Here is a 17,166-nt window from a genome sequence, read left to right on the forward strand (position 1 = left end):
TGGTCTCTCCACACACTGCAATATGACTCTGCCATAGAAAGGAATCAAATCCTGATAAAGGCTACAGCATAGATGAGCCTAAAGAACATTATACCAAGTGAAAGAAGCCAGACACAAAAGGTCACATGTTGTATGATTCCTTTTATGTGAAATGTCCAGAATAGGCAGCTCCAAAGAGACAGAAAGCAAATTAGCAGTTTCCAGGGGCTGGGGTAAGAAGAAAACCCTGAACAAACTGAACACCAGTGACTCTTCTCAGATCCGTCAGTCACAGGGCAAAGCTCTGCCCCCAAAGTGAAGTGACAGACAGGTGGATGCAAAGAATCAACGGCCTCCTGGAGCAGAAGGCCAGGAGCAGACTCTGGGGCAGGGCAACCTAAACCCATGACTGCTGGAGGCTCGGTGTGGACAAGTCTGGGAGGTATAAACTCCAGGGGTCCAGTCATAGGAGGCCCTACGTCTCCATGAGTTTTACCTCCCGGGGGTGAACCAGGTCCTCGTGGTGATAGTCAGAGAAAACCCCCTCATGCTTGCAGCAGGGGTAGGGGGCAAAGGAACCAATTTTGAAATATACCAGACACTCTGCTCTCCTTAAGGAGGCCTGTCCCTGGGAGAAACTGCTTCCCTAACTATCTTGGGTTTTATCTAAGCCTAACGCACCAGAGGGAAGGGAAATGCCCAACTCTGACCTGCTCTACCTTCCACATGGGTGAAGGGAAATATCAACTCCAGGCTCCTGAATTCCTATCCAGGCTTTCTATCCCACCTGAGGGGTTGGGGGAGGAGCACAGCCCCAGGCTCACTAAGGAGACTTAACCCCTAATTGTAAGACAATTGTAAGATAATTGTAAGACAATCCCTCCCCCACACCTCACCATCACATCAGTATGGCTCCTGTATGATAACAGGGAAACACAGCCCAAAGACCCACACATCTTAGACATTATTTAAGAAAAAGTCTCTAGGGAAACCCAGAGAAAACCCAGGGAAAGCCAGGGAGATAAAAACAATGACACCATAGGCAATTTCAGCCTCCACAGGTATAGTAAACGCTAAACACAGCCTAATTCCTAGGCAGACAAACACAAAGCCTCACACCATAAGGCCTACTTACCTCAGTTCCTTTTACCTAGTACATCACGTCCAGCTTTCAACAAAAAATTACAAGGCATGCTAGGAAGTTCCCTGGTGGTCCAGTGGTTAGGACTCAGCGATTTCATTGCCAAGGGCCTGGGCTCAATCCCTGGTCAGGGAACTAAGATACCTCAAGCCTCGCAGCCCAGCCAAAAAAAAAGAAAGAAATTACAAGGCATGCTAAAAGGCATAAAATGCAGTCTGAAGAGACAGAGCCAGCATCAGAACCAAATTCAGATATGGCAGAGATGTCAGACTGGGAATTTAAAACAACTATGGAAAATAAATTATTCTGACAGAGATTGCTATGACCCCTAAATCCAGTCTTCCCTTGGTAATGAAAGCCCGGGTTTTAGTGGCACACAGCCCTCCCCCAGCTGAGGATTACGTTTGCCAGCCTCCCCAGCAGCTAAATGGGCCACGTGACTAAGTTCTGACTCGTGAGACATGAGTGCGGTAAAGTGAGCAGTTTCTAAGGTGCGCTTGAAGAGAACAGGTGTGCCTTGCCCTTCCTCCCCTCTTCCACTGGCTGGCAGGTGGTCTTGGTGGTGGGAGCTAGAACAAGCAGTGGAATTAAAAACTACACATTAAGTTTAACAGGGAAATAAAACCAAAGGAGCCTGGATGTCTGACATGGAGGGGCCACGCCAGAGCTGTTTACTCTTGCACTGGACATGAGACAGAAATACCCTCCCCTAGGGATAGGTTGGGAGTTTGGGATTGACATGTACACACACTACTATATTAAAATAGATAACCAACAAGGACCTGCTGTACAGCACAGGGAACTCTGCTCAATATTCTGTAACAACCCAAATGGGAAAAGAATTTGAAAAAGAATAGATATATGTGTATGTATAACTGAATCACTTTGCTGTACACCTGAAACTAACACAACACTGTTAATCAACTATACTCCAATATAAAATAAAAAGTTTTTAAAAAAAATAAAATGCAGATGTGATATTTATAACAGTTATAACTACCAAAAAAAAAAAACAAGAAATACCCTCCCCTTTAGGCCACTGTGACCTTTGCCCTCATTAGAGCAGCTGTATCAACATCCCATAACAATCATCCACCCTACATGCACCTCCCCCAAATTTGGCTTATACAGTCATATCGGTATCAAAATATTTTCAGTGGAAAATGGGACAAGAATTAGCATAGGACATTTTTTTTTAATATTCTCCTTTTATTTTTTTAACATCTTTATTGGAGTATAATTGCTTTACAATGGTGTGTTGGTTTCTGCTGTTATCACAAAGTGAATCAGCTATACGTATACATAAGCATATGACATTTAAGCAGACTTTCAAGTAAGTACATGTTTTCTGTTCCACAAATGTTATCTAAAAAAATTCTCCCTCCAGGAGGTGAACAAGTATATCAGAGAAAATGGCATCAATTCTCTGCACTAATTTGACTACTCCCTTACTCATCTTCAGAGAATGACTGTAGTTAATTTAAGGTGTCCCTGAAGGCTTTCTAAAAATATGGGCTCACATGGGGATGTTCCTAGCAGACGGTGCTTTCCAGCTAGTCAGGAATCAGAAAGAGAGAGCTGCTGAGATTTTCAAAGCCAATCCCTTTGTTATTCCACTCCTCCTCTGAAGGAGTGCCATGCAAAACCCATGACCTCTTCTTCTACAATGTTATCCTACTGATACAAGGGTAGGTTAAGAGAATATTCCATCTGGAAAAAAAAAAAAAGGCTAATAACTACCTTCAAGCAGTCAGGCAAGGTGGGTGGCTAGGTGTTTTCCATTAGCAGACTCGGAACAGAAAATCTGGTTTAAGCTCTTCAGATTACCTTGACAGAATAGACCCTAATAGACCCAGACCCTGGTCTGGGAAGATCCCACATGCCGCGGAGCAACGAAGCCCGTGCGCCACAACTATGGAGCCTGCGCTCTAGAGCCTGTGAGCCACAACTACTGAGCATGCATGCCACAACTACTGAAGCCCGTGTGCGCCCTAGAGCCCGTGCTCCACAACAAGAGAAGCCATGGCAATGAGAGGCCCACGCACTGCAATGAAGAGTAGTCCCAGCTCGCCGCAACTAGAGAAAGCCCGCGTGCAGCGACAAAGACCCAACGCAGGCAAAAAATTTTTTTAATTAAAAAAAAAAAAAAGAACAAGTGGTGGCAAAAATGTGGAGAAATTGTGCACTGTTGGTGGGAATGTGAAATGGTGCAGCCACTACAGAAAACAGTATGGAGTTTCAAAAAACTAAAAAATAGAACTACATATGATCCAGTAATCCGACTTCTGGGTGTATACCCCAAAGAACTGAAAGCAGGGTCTCAAGAAGATATTTGTACACCCGCGTTCATGGCAGCGTTATTCATAATAGCTAAAACATGGAAGCAACCTAAGTGTCCATCAACAGATGAATGGATAAATAAGGTGTGGTCTATATATACGATGGAATATTATGCAGCCTTAAAAAATGAAGAAAATTTTGCAATATGCAACAACATGGATGAATCTTGAGGGCATTGTGCTAATGAAATAAGCCAATCACAAAACACAAATACTGTCTGATTCCACTAATATGAGGTACTTAGAGTAGTCAGAATCAGAGACATGAAGTAGAATGGGGGTTGTCAGGGCTGCAGGGAGTAGGGAACGGTGAGTTACTGTTCAACAGGTACAAAATTTCAATTTTGCAAGATGAAAAGAGTTCTGAAGATGGATGGTGGTGATGGTCGCAGAACATTCTGAATGTACTTAATGCTACGAACTGTACACTTAAAAATGGGTAAAACGGTGCATTTTGTGTTATATGTTTTTAACCACAATTTTTAAAGAGTATTTACTGCTTGATTCCATTTATTTTATATAAATTTCTGTAAAATGCAAACTAATATACAGTGACAGAAAGCAGATGGTCAGGGGATGGGCAGGGAGGGGCACAGTGAGGACTACAAAGGGGCATTTGTGTGATTGTGGTTTTACAGGTGCAGACACGTCAAAACATATCAAATTGTACGCTTCAAATATGTACAGTTTCAATTAACCCCCCCAATAAAACGCTTTCTAAAAAATTCACCTCTGTCTGAAATTCCTGGCAGGGTTCAGGGTTTTTGGGGGGTTGGGGTGGGGGACTGGTCTCTGACTGAAATGTCTTCTGGCCTCACGAGCCAGTAGGTTCAGACCAAGCCAGGCTGTTGGTGATAACCCATAATTCCTTGCTCTTGCTCCACCTGCTAGTGTAGGACTTTAGCCCTGCACACACTCACGGGCACACGCACAACACTCACAGTCTCATACACACACACACACACACACACACACCCCGTCTCACTCAGACACCTTTGGGATCTGCTTGTCAGGACTGTATTTGCTCTAAAACAAGTTCCATGTGCCCTGGAGTCTCACCAAGTCCTCCGTGAATCCTGTACCCTCAGCTCATGCCTATAGCTTTTCCTGCCATCAGGTTCTCACTCACGGCCAAGGGGCCAGACCAACGGGACAGTCTCAGGCAGACACAAGGATGTCCTCCCTTCCTCCCTATGCTTGTCCCCTGGGCTTACTTCTCCAAAACCGCAAATAGATTCCTGCATCCTGTCCCTATAGGTTCACCAGACACACCCAGAGACATGTGAATTTCAGTGAGCGGGACATCCAGCCCACGTAGATCAAGACGACAGTGTTGAAACCTCTGTTAGGGCCCCTGGATTTTGAGTTTCCCATATATTCGTTTTACAAATACGTAGCACCACTCTCTAGGGAAAACCTGCAGACAGACGGCTCCGTAGACGGTGTGATAGGGTGATATGTAAAGTATGATGTTTTGGCAGAGCTAGAAATTAAGGCACCAAACTCTGCTCTGTGCCCCTGCAACCACCTACACTCGGACTCATGAAAACAAAGTCACCAGATGTTAATCTGCTGTTCAAAGAACACTCCACCAGGTGTGGGACAAAACAGGTGGGGGATTGCGGGACAACCGGGAGAACTGGTTTCCTTCCCTACGCCCACTCTCCCCGGCCCTCCTCGAGGTTAAGGAAGAGAAGGGGTGAGGTCTAGCTCAGCGCCTCCACCTTCCCTTGCTCTGCGCTCTGCGGAGGGGGGTAGGTTCTGATACAGGCACCCCATTAAACTGGGACACCCACGAACCTAGGGGCAACCGTAGAGTGACAGAGACGTTTATTAGTGTGATCCTGGTGATATTTTCATAATGTATACATGGATCAAACATCAAGTTGTACATCCTAAGTGTATATAATTTTTATATGTCAAAGATATCTCAATAAAGCTGTTTAAAAAAAAAAAAGAACCTAGGGAAGTCCGGCTGTTTTGAGAGTAGCCAGGAACACAAATCCTGCACCCCTAGAAGTGGGAAAAGCCAGAGAGAGCTTCCAGAGGTGGTCTAAGCTCTGAGCTCCCCTCGGGGCGAACGTGGCCTGAACAGAATCCAAATGTCTCCAGGTGCCCATGTGGGGACCAGAGGGGACTGCGGGCCAGGACCGCACACTCTCCAGGCCTCAGCGAGGAAGAAGCCTGGGTGCAGGGAGGGAGTTGAGGCCAAGAATGTCAGCGGATCTCCTGCCAGGACTTGATGGCACCCAAGGACCTGCAGGATGTCACCCTCAGGGCCTGGAACAGGACACTCTCACTTACCACCTGGAGACATCGGGGCAGAAACAGAAGAGAGACGTCCCCCCTCTACAGAAGTGGGTAATGGAATCCTGGGATAGAATTTGAAACAAAACTGTGAGTTAATAATTGACCTGAGAGCTTACGGAAGTGGACAGAGGGAAAGCATGGAGTGGGCGAGACAGGACGGAATGCACCTGGCAGGTCAGAGGTTTAGAATCAGAAATTATTGTCTCTACTCTAAAATGCTTCGGCCACACGGGTCCTGTGAGGGCAGCTGTCTGCTCACTCTATCTGGAGGAATCAGATGGCATCTTTGCTCCCCAAAAGTACATCTGTGGGGTTTGTGGGCTTTTCCTTTCCTCTTCTCCCGTAGTTCCCTCCCTAGAGATGTCTCAGTCATTTTAAATGGACAAACCTTGTGCTGGGACCCTTAGAGACAAAAATATTAGAAAATAAATAAACTGCAAGTACAGTGGGTCACACTGTGCCTCTAATGGGTACAAGTGCTCACAAATATTCAGCGCTCCACCATGCAGGAGGTTCCCTCGACCACCCTCTTAAACTCAGGCACGGCTCTGTGACTTGCTTTGGCCAATAAATAAGAGAGGAGTTGTGGACTGAAGTTTTAAGAGACAGCTGTGTTATCTGAAGACTATTCAAAAGTATGTAATTTGTTGTGTTTTATTTTCTCGTTATTTCAGTTTTATACCTGAAAAAAGAGATAAAGGCTATGGCCCAATCTGCTCTCAATGACCCTTAAAACCAAATCTCCCCATGAAGTCATGTAGGATCTGATGCAAGTACAAACCCAAGCATGCTTTCCTTCATAAACTCAGGAGTCCCATAATAACTAGCATGAAATTACCTTAAAATATGGCTCTGACCTTCCAGATTAGGTCCAGGCTCAAGAAATCAGAGGTTAACGGCATGTTACTGTGGATTAAAATGAAGGAAATAAGCATGAACCCTAGCTGGGCACAGAAAATGTCCTATTTATAAGCTTTGCCCATGAAAACCCAAGTCAGCTAGACATCATTAAATGCCAAATAATAATTACTACTATTATTACTAAGAGTAATAATGATGACTAATAGTAATAATAATGAGCTGCTGAAAGAGGTCAGGCCCTAGGCTAGGACCCTACCTGGAATCTCACTGTATCCCAAACAACCCCACTTCTGTTCCCACCTTGCAGATGAGAAAAGGGAGGCAGAGGGAGGCTCGTGTGCAGGAAAACTCAAACTCCAGCAGCCTGACTTCAAGCCCTATAGGCTCTGCAGAGCACCATAGCACTAGGGCATCTCAATATGACACCCAGCACTTCCCCTGGAGCAGATCCCTAGCAGAACCATCATGGAGTCCACTTCGATAATAGGAGTGTTTCCTCAGGGCCCTAATGATTATTTCAATTCCTATTCTTGCTATTTGGATTAAGTTTTCTACAATTAATCTGGATCCTAAGTGAATGAAAAGAGAAATATATTCTTGTTAGTTCTTCCAGGTGGTCTTGGAAACAATCTTTCTGATTTCCCAGACTGATTTGAGGAATTGCAACCGAACATTCATCAGGAAGGAACGCGCCTGGTTGAGAGTATATTTCTTTACCCACTGCCAGAATCTGAGCCTTGTTCCCTCTACTTTCTCAGGTGGAAAGGAAGGTTAAATCTTGTTCTCCGTGGCTCATAAGGAAGCCAAGATTGCTCTTGTTTGCATGGATCCCTGGACCTCTCATCAAAGATGAAGGTGCAGTTTTTCAAAACTGCAAGAAAGTTCTATATTTCATGGACACCTATCAGTCATCACATTTTCTTTATCATTTCACCCCCAGTATAAATGCGTGTATATATTTATTGACAAATACATACACTTTGGCTTTTTCTTGTTTGGGATGACTTGAAATAAAGTCGATGTTCACCTGAGTCACCCACTATATTTCACCAGAGATGTTGCCCTTCTTGATCCCGTGGAGACACACCTTTCCTGGAAGAGTTTATTTATGGAGAGTTAAACTTGGGAATGATGAAGGAGGTAGCATGACAGAGGGACTATTCAATAAACAGCTAGAAAAAGTGGGTTTTCCATATAAAAAAAAAATGAAATTCGATCTCTATTTCATAGCATGCAAATAAGTTAACTCCAGATGGATTAAGTAAGGACTTCGTTGTCAAAAGCTGAACTTTAAACTTTTTATAAGAAAATAAAGATGAATATCTTTCTGACTTTGAGGAAGGAATTTCTTATTTTTTTTATTTTTACTTTTTGGCCACACTGCAAAGCATGCGGGATCTTAGTTCCCTGACCAGGGATTGAACCCACGCCCCCTCCATTCGAAGCATGGAGTCTTAACCATTGGACCACCAGGGAAGTCCTCGAAGAAAGAATTTCTTTAAAAGACAAAAAAAAACCACAAAACCCTCGTAACCATAAAGAAAAAAAATTTTTAATTGATAAATTTTATCATATTAAAATTCAAATCTTCATCTTTTCATCTCTTGTTCATCTGTTTTGATCTTCTGCAAACAGTGACAGTTTTACTTCTTCCTTTCCAATTTGGATTCCTTTTCTTTCTTTATTTTGTCTGATTGCTGTGGCTAGGGCTTCCAATAGTATGTTTAATAAAAGTGGTGAGAGTGGGCTTCCTTGTCTTGTTCCTGATCTTAGAGGAATGCTTTCAGCTTTTCACAGTTGAGTATGATGTTAGCTGTGTGTTTGTCATATATGGCCTTTATTATGTTGAGGTATGTTCCCTCTATACTCACTTTGTTGAAAGTTTTTTGCAATGTCTTTTTTTTAATATAAATTTATTTATTTATTTATTTATTTTTGGCTGCGTTGGGTCTTTGTTGCTGGGCGTGGGCTTTTCTCTAGTTGCGGTGAGCGGGGGCTACTCTTCGTTAGCCCAGTGCACGGGCTTCTCATTGCAGTGGCTTCTCTTGTTGTGGTGCACGGGCTTTAGGCGCGTGGGCTTCAGTAGTTGTGGCTCGCAGGCTCTAGAGCGCAGGCTCAGTAGTTGTGGCGCACGGGCTTAGTTGCTCCGCGGCATGTGGGATCTTCCCGGACCAGGACTCGAACCAGTGTCCCCTGCATTGGCAGGTGGATTCTTAACCACTGTGCCACCAGGGAAACCCTGCAATGTCTTCTTGATTAATTTATCCTGTTAGTATATGATGTCCCTCTTTATCCTAGGATTATTCTTTATTTAATATTCTTTATCCCTGGTAATATTCTTTGTTCTTTATTCAAAGTGTACTTTGAATTAATACAGCCCCAGTTTTCTTTTGATTAGTATTAACATAGCATATCTTTTTCCATTGTTTTCCCTTATTTCTCTTTATATTTAAACTGGGTTTCTTACGGTATATAGCTGGTTTTGCTTTTTAAATCCAATCTGACAATCTCTCTAATTTATTGGGTTGCTTAAACCATTTATATTTAATTTAATTGTTGATATGGTTGAGTTTAAATCTATCATCTTGCTATGTGTTTTCTATTTGTCCCGTTTATTCCTTGTTACTTTTTTTTTCTCATTTTCTGGGTTTTTTTGATTATTTTTTTATGATTCCATTTTTTTTTATGATTCCATTCCATTCCACTATTGTTTATTATCTGTACCTTTTTTGTGTGTGTGGTTGCTCTAAAGAATATACATTTTCTACTTGTCATAGTCTATCTTTAAATGATAATTTAGCACTTCACTTTAAGTGTAATAATCTTTCAGCAGTACATTCCCAATTCCTCTCTCCCATCCTTTGTGCTATTGTTGAAATGCATTTTACTTCTACATATGTTATAATTCCCATAATACATTGTTACTGTTTTTGCTTTACTGAGTCAATTATCCATTTAAGAGATTAAAAATAAGAAAAAACTTTTTAATATTTGCCCACATTTTTACAATTTCCAGTACTCTTCATTCCTTTGTGTAGATACAGACTTCTTTCTAGTCTCATATTCTTTCTGCATGAATAATTTACTTTAACATTTCCTGTAGTGAAGGTCTATGGGTGATACATTCTCTTGGCATCTATTTGCAGGAAAAAAAAAAACACTATTTTTCTTTCCTTTGTGTGAGAGATTTTCTTTGAGTCTAAAGTTCTAGGTTGACTTTTTCTTCTTTCAGTTGCTGTTTTTTTTTTTTTGGCCACGACACGTGTCTTGCGGGATCGTAGTTCCCCCACCAGGGACTGAACCCATGCCCCCTGCAGTGGAAGCGTGGTGTCCTAACAACTGGACTGCCAGGGAATTCCCTTCTTTCAGTTTTTTAATGATGTCACTCTATCATCTTCTGGTTTGCACAGTGCCTGATGTGAAGTCTTCAGAATGTAATATCTTCCTTATGGATTATTTCATTATTTCATTCTGGCTGTCTTTAAGATTTTCTACCTTATCACTGATTTTCAGCAGTCTGATAATGATGTGCTAATTGTGTTTTTATTTGTATTTATCTTGACCAGCGTGCTTTGAGATTCCTGGATCTGGAATTTGTTGTTTTTCATGCACTTTGGGAAAATCTCAGCTTTTATCTCTTCTATCTTCCTGTCTCTCATCCTTCTAGGACTCAGTAACACATATGTTAGACCATTTCATATCATCCCAAAGTTCTTGGATGCTGGTATTTTTTGTCCTCCCTTTTCACTCCTCATGTTTCAGTGTGGATAATTTCTACTGTCCTTTCCTCAAGTTAACTGATTCTTCCCCCTGCTAATAAGCCTGTTGAAGGAATTCTTCATGTCTGATATCATGGTCTTATTAGTCTGCCAGAGCAGGCCTTATCTCCAAATGCAGCCATATTGGGGGTTAGGGCTACAACATATGAATTTGGGGGGAAGGAGGGAAGGTCACAATTTAGTCCATAAAGAAATGGTGTTCATTTCCAGCATTTTTATTTAACTCTTTTTTAGAGTTTTCATCTATCTGGTCAAATTCCCCACCATGCATGTTGTCCACTTTTTCCACTACACACTCTTACTATATTAATAATAGTTATTTTAAAGTTTCTGATAGTTTCAACATCTGCACCATCTCTGTATCTGGCTCTGTTGACTATTTTATCTCATTTCATTTTGTTTTGGGGGGATTTCTTGTCATTTGGATTAAATGTTAAATTTTGTGTGTACAAGAATAGTAGAGACTGAGGTAAACAATATTTATACCCAGAAATGAGCATGCATGTTCTTCTATCAGCTCTACAGGCAGACCTCAATTTATTGCACTTCATTTTATTGCATTTTGCAGATATTGTGTTTTTTACAAATTGAAGGTTTGTGGCAACCCTTCATCAAGCAAGTCTATTGGTGCCATTTTCCAACAATTTGCTCACTTCACGTCTCTGTGTCACATTTTGGTAATTCTCACAATATTTCAATCTTTTCCTTATTATTATATTTGTTACGGTGATCTGTGATCAGTGATCTTTGATGTTACTACTACAACTTGTTGAAGGCTCAGATGATAATAGAATAATTAGAATAATCTTACACATCTTATAACCTTATCAATGTTCTTTTAGTTATATTATAAATGTGATTATTAAGTTAATGTATAATAATAACAGACTCTTTTTTCTTTAAAAATACAACATAATTTTATGTTTTTTATAAATGAAATTAAATAAAATTTATTTTAAATCACAAAAGGGTAATGATGATGTCAAAATAGGCTTAATAGTATCTCAAAATTGATGAAAATAAAGAATATACTAAATGTTTTTACTTGCATCAGGGAAATGAAAATACCAGGGCTAATAAAAAGAAAATCTATAAGGGAAAAAACCCAAGCCTATCTGGAACATAGTTTCTCTTTTTAGATGTATTGTTAGGATAAGTTTAGTTGTAAGAAAAAAACCAAAAGTAGCAATGACAAACAAGGTAGATGTCTATTTCTCTTTCAGGTTCAACAAATTCAATGGGAGACAGTCCAAGCTGCTTTGGTCCTCCTGGTGTCAGGGACCCAGGTTCTTTCCATCTTAGCTCTACTCTATGGGTGGCTTGTGGCTCCTATTTTTGAGAGTCCTCATGGCTCAATATGACTGCTGGAGCTCCAGTCATTATGTCTGCATTTCAGCCAGCAAGAAAGAGGACGGGTGAAGAATGACACATCCCTTCCTTTTAAGGCCATTTAAATCAAGTGACAAGATATAAAGCACATCTCTGTTTTCAGTTTTTTGTTGGTTTTTTTTTTTTTTTTTGCAACTACATCAGCAAACAAAAAAAAAAATGTCTATTGGTTTTGGAATAGTGTGTAAACAGATGGTCTGGAAGAGATGAACTATCTTTTAGGGATGAATAATCTTGCCTAATTGAGCCTCTCTGGTCTACCAGAATGCCAGATTTTAAATCTCTTATTGGTTAGTTATTTTGGAAACATTCTCATTTTAGAAGCCTGTTTACTTCAGGATTCTTATTTAAAATGGCTACTTTATACTAGAAGTATACTAAACTTTACAGTAGAAGTATCCCTAATAAAATGGCCAAAGTAAACTTTCACTTGAAAGTATACCTGCAAAACCATATCAAAGCTGTTGGCTTGCCTTGTTTCAATTTCTTAAAATTACCCATGAGCTAAAAATTCCTGTTTGAAAACAAGGTGTTTAAGGTTGTCATGAGACTTTTTAAATTTAATTTTTAGAATAAATAATATGGGTCCTCCCTGGTGGTCCAGTGGTCAAGAATCCGCCTTCCAATGCAGGGGACGCGGGTTCCACCCCTGGTCAGGGAACTAAGATCCCACATGCCGCGGGGCAACTAAGCGCGTGCGCCACAACTACCGAGCTCGCGCACCTCAACGAGAGAGCCCGCGTGCCACAAAATACAGAGCCCACGCGCTCTGCAGCCTGCGCACCACAACTAGAGAGGAGCCCGTGCGCCACAATGACAGATTCCACATGCCCCAAAGAAGATCCCGCGTGCTGCAACTAAGACCCGACGCAGCCAATAAATAAATTAATAAATTAATTAATAATACATATTTTAAAAAGAATGTTTCAAAAATATGGAAAAAAGGGTAAAACTAAATGTATACATTGAAGCATCCCCCCTTCATCCCCATGTCCCATTTATTCAGTTACCACCTCCATAGGAATGCACATTTATTGCTTTCTTGTGTGCTTTTCCAGGGTGTTATCAAATATATGTGTGCTAATTCAAGCAAATATAAATATATTCTTATTTTTCTCCCTTCTGACATAAAAGGCAGCATACTATACATTGCTTTGCATATTGTTTGGTTATTTGTCTTCTAAACAATATATCTTGGAGATCTTTCCACATTCGTAGAAAGAGAACTAACTTTTTTACAACTGCATTATATTCTCTTGTATGCGTGTTACATATTTTATCCAATCACTTTCCTGTTGATGGACATTTGGGTTATTTCTAATCTTCGCAACTATTAAGATGTTTCTTAACACATTTTTTTTATAACATATCTGGAGAAATCATTTTGCAAAAAAAAAAAGAAAGAGAGAGAAAGAAATGACACTAACAATAACTCTAACCCCAAAGAAATCAGTAAGAGTTTTAGGTTCATACATACCTTATCTTTCAACTCAGAAGCTATAAGTTCTTACAGTAAAAAAATTACAGGGGCTTCCCTGGTGGTGCAGTGGTTGAGAATCTGCCTGCCAATGCAGGGGACACGGGTTCGAGCCCTGGTCTGGGAAGATCCCACATGCTGCGGAGCAACTAGGCCTGTGAGCCTCAACTATTGAGCCTGCACGTCTGGAGCCTGTGCTCCACAACAAGAGAGGCCGCGATAGTGAGAGGCCCACGCACCGCGATGAAGAGTGGCCCCCGCTTGCCGCAACTGGAGAAAGCCCTCGCACAGAAACGAAGACCCAACACAGCCAAAAATAAATAAATAAAATAAAGAATTATAAAAAAAGAAAAAATTACAATGTCTATAAAATATTATAACTTGTAGATATTTTATTCTTAATATTTTAGGTCAAGGACCCTTTTGAAACAAACACTGATGAAAGTTATGGGTCTTTTCTGCAGAAAAGAGCATGCTCAAAAAAACTTTTGCAAAATGTTCCAAGAGGTCATGAGTCACCTACTGTGATTGGTCATAGATCTAAGATTTTAAAATTCGTGAACCAAACTCATTCCAATAAATTAATATTTCTGATTTCTAGCAAAATGGAGGAATCGAAACACTTTGAGTAGTTGTCAGCCTAAAAAGACTACACATTAGATGTTGCAAAGCCTACGAATGGGCTTTCTTGGGCTTGCATGGTTTTTTTTTCTAAAGCAATAGTCACTATTTGCAAACCAGGAGATATCACACAAGGACCTATATTTTCAACGTTTCTTCAAAAATTAAAACTCTAGTGGCCCTGGACACACACTACTCCCGTAGTCTGCAAGAGCTTTCAGCTCACTTCCTCTCACGCCCACCAACCCGATTCCAGGATAAATCATGGGTTTGCATTTTTAAAACCCTAAGGTTCTGTCACTTTCTTCCTTGGATTTATCCTGAGTTATTTATGGATGAACTAAAGAACAAAGGAGAAAGCAGGAGGCTCATGAAAGCTGTTCCTCTTCTTCAAGCCCTCCTCACCAGAGATGAGATAAGGGAGGAAGAAGAGGCCGGGCTGGGGGCAGGAGAGGAGGGGCAGATTTAAGGAAGAGCCCCCAGGGTGACAGGCCAAATTGGGCTCTTGGGTGAACAAGGGTCAGTAGGGGATTCTCATGGTGTAATTGAAAGTGGAACACAAAGCTGATTCGCTCGGGGAGGTTTGCTTTACAAGTTTATCATCTTAGTTGGCTGTTGTCTTGCTGTAGGAAGTGACAGCACAAGTGGGAATATTGGTCCCAGCTGTTGGAACTTCCACCCAGGGTGGAGTTTCTATCCTCACCATCTGTTCATGGGGCCTCCCTGTCTATCTTCTTGGTGCTTTGGTGTGATGAGAAAAAAAAAAAAAAAACTATTGAGAAAAACAACTTTGTCTTCTGAGTTGCTGCTGAGGTATTTTACACTATGATAACCTTACTCACACCCAGAGTCTGGACATTTAGATAAAGACTTGAATTGAGGATGCCGCCGTAAGTTCCCGCTTTGCTTTTCCTAGGGCACCCTTTAAAATAACGCTTTACAGTGAAGCCTGTGAAAAGTTAGTGACCTCCGCCCAAGCACCTTGAAAGTTAACAGGTGCTCACTACCCTGCTCTCCATCTCCTGCTTGCCGCCACCTGGGACGGAGGACTGATTTTTCCCCAGGGTCACTGTGCCCCCTCGCTTCTGGGATCTGTAAGTAATAATCAGTCGATGACTCTACTTCCTTTGTGTGGGTGTATTGAAACTTCTCCTTCAATCAAAACGACCCCCGTGGGTTTCGCTTCCCCAAAGCGGGAGCTGGGATGCTGAGAAAGCTGCCTGCCGACCCCCTGTGGGTGACTGGTGCCGCCTCGTTCAGCAGGTCATAACCTGCATATTCTTAATCCATTAGACCAGCTCGGCTTCTCCACACATCTGGTCCCCGCCTTGGCAGCTGGCTCGGCTTAGCATCAGAAATAATATTTCTCCCAACCCTTTCTCCATCCCTAGCTTGTACGTAACATTTTTAGCTGATAACTTTCTCTACAATCATCTGAAGTAATTTACAAAGGACAATATATTATATATTACACATTGCGTATCATATATGTAACACTTATTGAGCATTTGTTATATGTGGGGCACTGTTCAAAATGCTTTTATTAATTTGTCTGATTTTCACAACCACCCTGTGGTGTGGGTCCTGTTATTCCCATATATGCAGAACTGGAGAGAATGTGGTTTCAAAGTCAATTAAAAAGTAAAAGTTCCAAGCCAAATCAAACAAAAACAAACACATAGATACAGAGAACAGAATAGTGGCTACCACAGGGGAAGGGATGGGGGGAGGGTAAAATGGGTAAAGGGGATCAGCTATATGGTGACAGAGGGAAACTAAATGTTTGGTGGTGAGCACGCTGTAGGGTAGACAGAAGTAGAAATATAATGTTTTACAAATGAAACTTATGTTATAAATCATGTTACCTCAATTAAAGTTCCAAAACAACTTTGAGTTAAAAAATAAACTTTAAATAGTTGTTAAACACACTCTACTCTGACATGTTTAAATCTTTAAGATTCAAAATCCATTTCATCACTTAACTTTTCAACTACAAAAGTGATTAAATTATGGCTATGAGGCTGCAAATGAATATAACTGAGTGATCAAGAAATGGATTGGTCTCTTGGAGATTCTACTTATCACAGGGAAGAAAGTAAGGGGTGATTTTCCCCAAGAGCAGACAAGATTTTGTGTTCTACAGTGTGGAGCTCTCCCATCCCAGGGATGCAGTTTACAGATTATGTATTTGTTTGGTGTTTATTTGATTGCAGAGTAACAGGGAGGTGGACCCAAATAGGCCTTTTCTGGACAAAGACCTTGGCTAATTGAAAGAATCTGCCTAGATTGTCTGTGAGGCTGTGCAAAAAAGGGGGTCAGGTAGGTCTGCTGAGACCAGAGGCCGGAGGGTGGGTCTGGACAACGACCATCCAGAAATAACCAAGAAGACAGAGGTGGCAGGCCTCTCCCTATTTTTCCTGGCAAAATCCATGGGAAGGGAAGACAGCCATTTGCCTTTGGAGGATGGGGGGACAGTGATATCGGATTTGTGTTGATCTTGGCAAGTGGAAGCTTGGAGCCAGATAGGAAGATTTACAAATATAAGAAAATGTGGTATTTTTTATACTTTGAGGATTGAGAAGCAATTCCTCCCTCTTACAGCCAACATTTGTCTTTCTGCTCTTCAGCACAACTCCTCCTGTGAGTGGATTAGTTTTCTCTGGGTCCCGCTGCCTCGTTTTACTGCCTCGGTGCCCCCAGGTTGGCGGCAGCAGCTAGATGCCCACGTGCTGATGCCTACAGACTTATATTGCCTTAGCTCCTAAGTCAGCGTCTCCAAAAGCCAAGGACACTATCCTTTGGTGAGCAGTGGAATGATCACCCCCAGTCTGGGAACCAGCTGTGCCTGGTTCCTAAAAGGCTCCCCGAGTCTTCATGTTGTCCTTCAAGAATCTGAGAATTACCATGTGACCCAACAATCCCACTCCTAGGCATACACCCGAGAGAACTGAAAACATATGTTCACACAAAAGCTTGTATTTCAATGTTCATAGCAGTATTATTCCTAACAGCTAAAAGTTGGAAACAGCTCAAATATCCATGAACTGGTGAGTGAATAAACAAAATGTGAAATATCTATTTAATGGAATATTACCCAGTCATAAAAAGGAATAAAGTACTGATACACCCTACAACATGGATGAACCTTGAAAAAATTACAGAGTGAAAGAAACCAGACACAGAAGGACATATTGTATGATTCCATTCATGTGAAATATTGAGAATAGGCAAATCCATGGGGAAAGAAAGTAGATTTGAGGTTACCAGGGA

Source organism: Eubalaena glacialis, chromosome 2 (genome assembly GCF_028564815.1).
Source record: "Eubalaena glacialis isolate mEubGla1 chromosome 2, mEubGla1.1.hap2.+ XY, whole genome shotgun sequence".
Taxonomy (NCBI): domain Eukaryota; kingdom Metazoa; phylum Chordata; class Mammalia; order Artiodactyla; family Balaenidae; genus Eubalaena; species Eubalaena glacialis.